Consider the following 9,278-nt stretch of genomic DNA (forward strand, 5'->3'; position numbering starts at 1 on the left):
ACAACTAACATGGCTTTTTGGTGAAGGGCAAGAGAGAATAAGACTGTTATCTCAAAAACAGTTGTGCTTGAGGAAAAGATGGCAAACATATGTAGAACTGAACTTTTCTGCAATAATATAGACATTTGCATAGGGTATTTTTTTCTACTCATGGAATATTAAATCTTTAAGTCCTAAATCCTTTGTCATCCCCTCCCCCTTGTGCACACCCTTTACACTGTCTTTCTCCCTATGCATGTAGGTCAAAATGACAACTGGTGTAGTTTGGGAATTAACAGAATGAGAGCTGAATTACAACTCAAAAAAGAATTTTCCTGCTGGTGTCTGCTACTGATGTGGGGGGCATTTTGTTAGGGAGAAGTGATGAGAGGGGGTAATTTGCTGCTGAAACTTTTTATCTGCAACCCCTTCCCTGGCCACTTTTCCCTAACTGATGGAGGTCAATAAGGAAAAACATGGGGGATTGCACGGGTAAAGTGGCAGGCATGGAAAACAGCCCCTTCCATCTATCTCCTGCTTCACCTACCCAAATGCACCCCAGCAAATGCTTTGCACATTGACAGCACACATTTAGTTGGTTTTCTGTTATTTGCTGCTGAAAGTGTAGTTCCATGCTGGGTGCAGCTGGGACGTTCTGAGTTCATATCTTACCACAGCCATGAACTCGCTGGATGACCTTCTGGCCACACCCATGCCAGACATTTATGCCACTTTAAACAGTCATGACTTCCCCCAAAGAATCCTGGCAAGTGTAGTTTGTGACGGGTGCTGAGTGTTATTAGGAGAGTCCTATTCTCCCGACAGAGCTCCAATGTCCAGAGTGGTTTAACAGTCAGCCCCTCTTCTCAGACAATTCTGTGACTGGAGTTCTGTGGGGGGAATTGGCCTGTCAGGTGTGCTTTAACTTGGATTCCTGCATTGAGCAGGGGTGTGGACTCGATGACCTTAAAGGTTCCTTCCAACTCTACTATTCTATAATTTTTTGTTAGCTGAGACATCTCTCTCTCTCTCTCACACACACTCACTCACTCACTCACACAGCCACTGAGCATTTCATAACAGAGCATGCTTAGTACTCATTTGGGCTGTTTTGGGAGTCATCCCCTTTCTGTTTTCTCTCTCACTTTTTTGTATACTGCAACACTTGGGGTTCCCTCTTGCCCACTAATACTCCTTATTATGTGTGGTATGGATGGTGATACCATGGCTACATAAGCAACAACACTTCCAGCCTGAGCTTCAGAAATAGAGGGAATGACACTCTGACCAGTTTAAGTGGTTAGTATTTAAATCTGATTGGAAACTGTTCAGTTTGATACAAGGTGGCTATTAAGCATGACCTAAAAGCTGCAATTCCAGGCATACTTACTTGGAAGTAATTCCCATAGCAGTAAATAGGATTTACTTCTGGGAGTATAGAATCAATCCGTAAGAGTCTCCCAGTAGACACCATACATGTAAGCACATGGCTTTTCCCCAAGAATCTTGGGAACTGTAGTTTACTCCTCACAGAGCTACAATTCCCAGCACCCGTAACAAACTACAGTTCCCAGGATTCTTTTTTGGGGTGGTGGTGGAAATGTGCTTTAAATCTGTCATGTGTATGCAACTTTGATGAGATAATAGCTGAAAGTAATCAGCCCAAAATGATAACAAATAATCAGTAGGCATTCCCAAAAGACATTCAAACAGTGGTTAAAAAAAAGTGAGAATTACAGAGGCAAACACAGAATGCAGTTAAGCAATAAAGTAATCCAAGAGAGAGGAGACACCTTTGTCTCTGCTCTCTCCCTCCTGAGCCAGGAGGGCAACTCCCAAACCTGAGTGTTGCGCCTCCAAGTTAGTTAGAACTAGGTATGCCTTTCCTATCTACTATGTATTTCTATAAATAAAATAGCTTTTCTTATTTTACTAAGTCTTAAGTCTCAGTGATCTCAGTGCAGGGTAAAAGCCTGCCACTTAGGTAAACACACACATTGGCACACACACATCTCAGACTGTTGACAATCTCTGCTAATATCTATACAAATTTACATAACATGCATCACCTGAACTCACATGATCTAGAGTTACCTTAGATCTTGCAACATTTGCAAATGAGAAGCAATAGGGTTTTATATTCGTTCTGATTGTCTATTGGGCTATCATAGGGTATGTATTTTTTGCCTTTTCTATGGCAAAAACTCCAACTTCAGTGGAATTCATGTGATGTATTCTAACCATTTGAATGTGGCTAATGAATGCTTTATTCTTTCATCAGAACTTTAGCAGTAGTACTAAAATACTAATAAAAAAGGGAAAGAGAAAAAATACTTTACATACATCATTCAGCTGTATTGTTAATTATAGATATAGATATAAAGGATAAATGGCATTTTGTCAAAAGTGTTTTTGCCTACATTTTATACCTCCTTCTTGGTTTTCCAAGCTTGGCATGCAATGCTTGTCATACAGAATTAATTTGAAATGCTGCATTATCATAATCATCTTCTTCAAAATAAAAAAATAAATGTACTGCCTTCAAGTTGATTCTGACTTATGGTGACCCTATGAATAGGGTTTTCATGAGAGGCAGTGACTGGCCCAAGGTCATCCAGTGAGCTTCATGGCTATGTGGGGATTCGAACCCTTCTACTACCCCCTGTGTGTGTGTGTTTAGTTTTAATATTGTTTTAGGCTACTTAGATGTGAAGCAGCCAAGGCCAGCACCTTGTAGGCATTTTTTTAAAAAAGCAACTGAAATGTAATTGTAGTGATTACTTTTGAGAAAAAGTAATCAGTTACTTTCAGAGCAATTGCAATTGTAACTGTAATTACTACTTTTTTGGCCAAGTAATTGTAACTGTAATTTATTACTTTTTAAAAGTAATCTTCCAAGCTCTGCCAGCAGGGTGGGGGCAGGGCTATTTTGCTGACCTGGCTTCCCAATGCCACATGTCGCTGCCAGTTACTGAGCGGGTGAGGAGGAGGGACAAGGCAGTGGGGAGCTCCGTGCGGTGCAGGCACAGTGATAGAGCCAACCCAACGTTCCCACCACTGCACCCACACTGCAATGAGCTCCCTTCTGCCTTGCCCCTCCCCCTTTTCATAACCAGCAGCGACATGTGGCATTGGGAAGCTGCCAGCTGCTATTGAGTAAAAGTAAAAAAAACCACTTTGCTTGTTTTTCATCTAATTTGAAATTGGTGCAGAATCATTGGGTCAACTGTTTTGTGCTAGTGAGCAACTATTTCTGTCCATTTGGAATATTAATAGTGGGCGAGGTCATGGTGACTATTGCCCAGTGCTAAATTTCTAAAACGGGAACTGTCAGTGCTCCAACAGTTGAGAAGTCAGGCCCTCAGCCCTGAAATATCTTTTCCCTGATGTATGAGAATCTGTTGTGTTTACTTAGTAGTAGAGCTCTGTAACTTTCCTCTGAATGGCCATATCTGCTCCTAATTCTACTGCCTTTGTTGAGATACTGCTGGAGCAATCTTTTGTAGGAGTGACTGGTAAAATCTTGATTAGTCTTCAGTTTTCTCCTTTCCCACTGACACTATATCGTGGGTGAATGTGCTTTACTGTGTTGGCTGTGGGCACAAAGTACTAACTAGAATGTTACTCTGCTTGGGCAGTTGCCCCCACTAAGCCCTTTAAAAAGTATGTCTAATTATTCCAAGCTGAAAATAAAACATTACACAGTGTAATGTTGTTTTAGTAACTGTCACTATATTATACAAGTTTCTGTACCTATCTTTCATCTGGTCCAGGTTGTATTTGGGACAAGTATCCCTATTGGTACATCCTAGTTATGTTATTGCAATAACGATGGAAAGGTTCTTCTCTCTACAACCTGTACTGATATTTTGTCAACTTATGAATAGGCAGTATATGGTTTTACATTTGAATAATTCTCCAAAATGTGGTTAATTTGAAGAATCTGGTTGTGTGCATGATATCTCTAATAGCACAGAAGTGGGTAATATGAGGGGAATGGGGAATGATTTACATATCATTGTGAAAGCAGTCTGAGAGTTTGCCTGCTTGTGCATATAAAGTCAGCAAAGAGAAACAGCGTATTGGTAGCGCAGAATCTCCTTGATATGGTCCCTGGCAGCCCTCATTAAGATATCATAGGTACAAGGACTGGGAAAAATACCACCCTGAGACCCTGGAGGACCTTTGCTAGTCAAGACAGATGGTACTGCCCTGATTTGGTGTAAAGTAGGTTCATATGTTTATATGGCACCAGTGGGGAAAATTACTCCCAATTAGGGTTGCCAGGTTCAGGGCCTGAGACTGATCCTGTATCTTTAGGAGAAGAGAAAGTCAGCCAAGTGCAGGTGTTCTTGCAACACTGTAATGGGAAAAACCACAAGGTGGAATTCTTCCTTCCTCCTGCACAACTTTTAAAGATACAGAAGACCTCTTGGAGGCCGGACTGGCAACCAAGAGGTCTTTTGTATCTTTAGAAGTTGTGCAGGGGGAAGGGAGAATTCCACCTTGTGGCTTTTCCCATCACAGTGTTGCAAGAACACCTGCACTTGGCTGATTTTCTCTTCTCCTAAAGATACAGGATCAGTCTCAGGCCCTGAGCCTGGCAACCCTACTCCCAATGCAAGCAGCAACTTCATAGCAGGGATTTTGTTCAGGACCACAGCATGTAGTTAACAGGTTAAATTCTGCCTCCATGCCTGCTGTGATCTTGATAATTATAACCCCCCATGCTATTTGCATTTTAAGAAATGTGCAGGCTAAATGCAAAGATATATTTAATTTCACTTCTAGTCTGGCCCTAACAATCAGATATTGTGGACAAACAGCAGCCAGTAGATATTTCCATCATGCCTCGCTTGTGATTTCCCCAGAGGCATTTAGTTTCCCGATGTTCATCTAGAGTTCTGGTCTAGATTGACCTTGGTCTGATCCAGCAGGTCATTTCTTGTGATCTTGTGAACTTGGTGGAGAATAAGCCACTTAAGAAATTATTTCTTAAATGCTGGTGTTGGCTTAAAAATAACAAGCCTTCAGAACAATGCAGCCAAGAGTCATTTTTCAGTTTCTGAACACACATTTAGGCAATCATCATTAACAGACATGCCTTCCTCAAGAGCAGAAAGGGGTCAGAGGCCCTAAGGCTCTTGGAGGAGTGTAGTCCTCCAGGCTGTTGCCCTTAAGGCCAGGGCCAAAACTAGTTAACAGCCTTCTTCCAAGCTAAAGTGGTGAATGCTTGGGCAGTCATGCATCCTATTTTACAGTAGACAGTCCTCTGTTTGAAAGACCAGCTAGTTAAAGTCTAATTTGAAGATAAAGAGTCATCAGAAGGGAGAACAAGGGCTTATCCATATGGGAACATTTCTTCATAGCAAATACATTGCTTTCACCATTGTAATAGATTTGCAAGGTACACACTTCGTGCTCAATGGTAGCTTCAAATCCATTGTTTTCCATCACACCAGTAGGCATTCCTCTGGGAAGGATTAGTGTAGCTGTTTCCTTGTGGCCCTGCCCTCTAATTTTACATTTTTACTCCCTCTTATATGCAAATATTTTTGACCTGCACAGTATTTCCACTCCCTCTTGCCCCCACCACTTTCTGAAGTTTAGTGGTTAAAAAGAAGTGGGGTCATCTGCCCCCTTTCTCTGCTGCCCCTTGCTTTTTCTGAGTTAATTTTTCCCTGCTAGAAAAAAAAATGATATTTTAAAGAAAATATCAATATAAATATTTTGAGAAAGTATCAATATAAATATTTTCTCAAAACATCAATACCAATATTGATATTTTCTCAAAATATCAATCTTGATATTGATATTTTCTTTAAAATATTGATATTTTTGAGGCAACTTTAAAAAAATCCACTTAATTTTTTAGAAAAAAAAATCTGAAACCAGGTGCGGAGAGATGTTACTTCAAAATTCTCTTTGCAAAGATTGAGAATATGAGAAAGAATGATAAAATCCAATGGCAATTCCCATTGCTTGTTACAAGGAGTGAAGGAAGTTTACTCAGGAAGAAAGGAAGGAAAGAAGGGTGAATGGGGGAGGACAGAGCAGTTGGAAGTTGCTAGATAAACCACTGGAAAGAAAATGAAATTCATGGGAGAGTTAGTGGGTGGAGAAAGAGGAAAAGTGAAAGTGATGATTCACCTGCCCATTAAAAAATACTGAAGCAAACCATCTTCAAAGACGTATGGAGCGGAGTGGAGCCATATTGTTCTAAACTTTTGTATTATCAGTGGATTGGATTAGTATTGAATTACAGGGGGAAAACTGCATGATAGCTTCTGTTTACCAGTAACATCATGTGAACTATGCAAATTAAAAAGAGATGTGAGTAGCACCAAGCACACAGTAAATCACCGTGTAGATGAGCTCCAAGAAGATCCTTGAAATTGGTATTGCTCATCATCAGTTAGCCCTTGGGCTGCAGACCAAGCAGGCATCCAAGTCATTCAATCACAGTTTTCCCCACTATGGTGAGATTATGTTTTTATTTAAATAATAGTAATTATTTCTAAATTTACATCTGTGCACATTTTGTACACTTATATAAAATTTGCATATATAAATGTTTTGAAAATGTGTCCTCTCTTGTCCTCTATTTTTGGGGGGTGATTTGTAAGTGGCCACCACAGAGGCCATCTAATTCAATTTTGTCCTAACAATCTCACTTTCTGAACGCCTTTCCACATAAGTTTATTTGCTGAGGAAGTCCTGCATCTGGCTGTAAGGCACTTGTGTGTGTATGGTGTATGTATGGTGTGTGTGTGGGGGGGCGGCAGCAGGAGCAGCAGACCCCTGGTGCCTTGTGTGTGGTGTGTGTGTGTGTGTAGCAGCAGGAGCAGCAGACCCCTGGTGCCTTGCCTCCTGTTACTCTATCTCAGGGTGCTTTCAGATAGCAGTTTAATCCGTTTCCCTGACAGTTCCTTACCTCATAATTTTTGCCTTTTTTTTTTTTTTTGATCTTTCACATGACATAGAAGCCAGTTCTGGAAATCTAACAGAATATAGTGGAAGTTTAGCACTGGTTTCCATGATAAATGATTCCAGAAATATTCCATTTGCAATCCAGTAAATTGCGGGAGTTTTATGTTGTCATTTTCCTGCAACCACGCTACCGCCACTCACGTGACCAGCTAGGGTGTGGCATCCCAGCATGCAATTCGCTTCTACCCTTTGTGTTGGTATTCCACCATAGGCATGGGTAGCAGTCCCCCCCACCTCTCACAAAAAAGTCAGAAACAAAAGGAAGAGAGGTCACATGGAGACGTGACAAGATACATACACAAATTATGGGGGAACTACAGTGCACAGGTGTCTAACGGGTGAGCAATGGGAAATGAACAGTGGGAAAGAGATTTAGCGCAACATGGCGGTATATTGGCAAGCCACGTATCCTGGTACTGCAGTGGTACTGCAGTATGAAAGGAATTTTAGAAATCGGGACAGAAGTGCTGCCATTATAATCCATAAAACTAACACCGTAACCCCCATGTCTGAATGCAGTCTCTGTGTCTTCTCTGGAGCTGAATGTTTTGGCCCATTCCTGACTTTGCCCCTACCTCTGTTCCCCCCAGACCCCAATCTGCTCACTCTGGTCTTGGCCTTACCTGTTTAGGCCACACCCTTATCTCTGCACTTGACAACTGAGAGCAGGCCTCTGCTGAGGCCTGGTAGTGGTAGAGGATTCTGAAAGTGGGAGGTAGAGTATCCTGGGATGTACATGCAGGTCACATGCAGGCATGGAGACCTCCTCTTCATAAACAGGGAGCAAGACTGGCTCCAGATCATCTGAGGTGGGCCTTGGCAAAGTACTTTCCGATGGACTCCCTGCTACCTTGGTGTGACCCTCTAAGGTTTGCATGGGGCTTACCTTGTAGCTCAGTCGGCTCCCCCCCCTTTTTTTTAATGAAAAAGAAGTAAAAGAGATATCCTGTGATAGGCATTTTGTTTTTACACCACAGTGTCCTAGACTGAAAGAACTTTGGGGAATTGTGAGGGCAACAAAATGGTAGCTGCCAGCAGCATGGAGGCACCTGGACCCCAATCCTCACCATGGCAGGGAGGGGTGTGGACATGGCCTTGGTCCTGGCAGGTGCCTGAGTATCCTGGATGCTGATTCCAGGCTTAAGCAAGAGTATGCCCTAGAATCCATCCAGCTGTGTACTGCAGAAGATTGCCATGGTGGGCAAGCTGTCATTTAGGGATGTTTGCCTGCCACTACCTATCTCACTGAGGAACTTGTGTCAAGCTTCCAAGGAACTCTTGCTTTATTGCTGTTTCTATATTTGGTTTTTAATGTTTTTGTTATTTGTGTTTTTATGATCTAAGCCACTTTGAGACACATATGTAAAAAGTGACTAATTAACAATATCAATAACAACAACAGGTCAAGGGTTTAAGGCAGGGGTGGACAACCTTTTTTTCTGGTGAGGGCTGCATTTCCTTAGGGGTAAACTAGCTGTCAAGAGCAACATGCTGACTGTGGGGAACTAAAGCCAATGGTGGACAGGGATTAGAGCAAAAAGTAGGCAGGGCCAACCCTTTTCTCTCTCTCACTTTCTGCTCCCATCTTTCACTCTTTTTGTCAACCCCTTTTCTCTCTTTTGCCACCCCCCCCTCTCTCTCTTTCCAGCCTGCTGGAAGAGGTATAGATTGTTCTTGCCAGAAGTCTGAACCGAAGCAATCCCTTGCAGAGGGTGTTTGAAATTAGGCAGAGGGCTGCATGAAATTAGGCCAAAGGCCACATAAATTTATACTGGCCTGAGGAATGCAGATTGCCTGCCTGTGGTTTCAGGGAACATAGTATGAAAAGGCACTGAAGACATGCTACCCTGAATCTGCCAGTGATCAAACAATCTCAACCAAACTGAATTGCATAATAAATAGACCAGTACTTCTTTTTGTGATGCATGGACAGGATAGTTTTCTGGATTAATTTTGAGAGATGCAACACACCTCTTTTCAGTCTGCCTACTGGTTTGGATCACACCCTTTACAATAATACATCTTTTTAAAAAGCTAAAACAAACAAAATACCAAGCAGATTACTGTCTTGTGAATATATTTAATTGCAGTGTGAGCCTTTAAACTTGACTCCCAGACCAAGCAGGCTTGAGCTATGGGTCCTCCCTTTGTACATATTAAGCACTGCCTGTCTTTTTATTTAGAAAATATTGAGATTTAAAGCTGAACCGTGTTAGTTTTGACATTGTCATTGCAAATGGGTTCTTCGGTGTGCAAGTGTGGGGGAAAAAAGGGGAGGGCAATTAGTGGGAAGAAAAACATGACAACAT

General features: G+C 41.9%; 1 protein-coding gene across 4 annotated transcripts in view; it reads left to right on the forward strand.

Moving 5' to 3' along the window:
• RIPOR3 (RIPOR family member 3) overlaps positions 1-9,278 on the forward strand; it is a 177,747-nt gene that overhangs the window by 26,792 nt on the left and 141,677 nt on the right. The window lies entirely within an intron of this gene.

This window comes from Rhineura floridana, chromosome 6 (genome assembly GCF_030035675.1).
Source record: "Rhineura floridana isolate rRhiFlo1 chromosome 6, rRhiFlo1.hap2, whole genome shotgun sequence".
NCBI classification, from domain to species: Eukaryota; Metazoa; Chordata; class Lepidosauria; order Squamata; family Rhineuridae; genus Rhineura; species Rhineura floridana.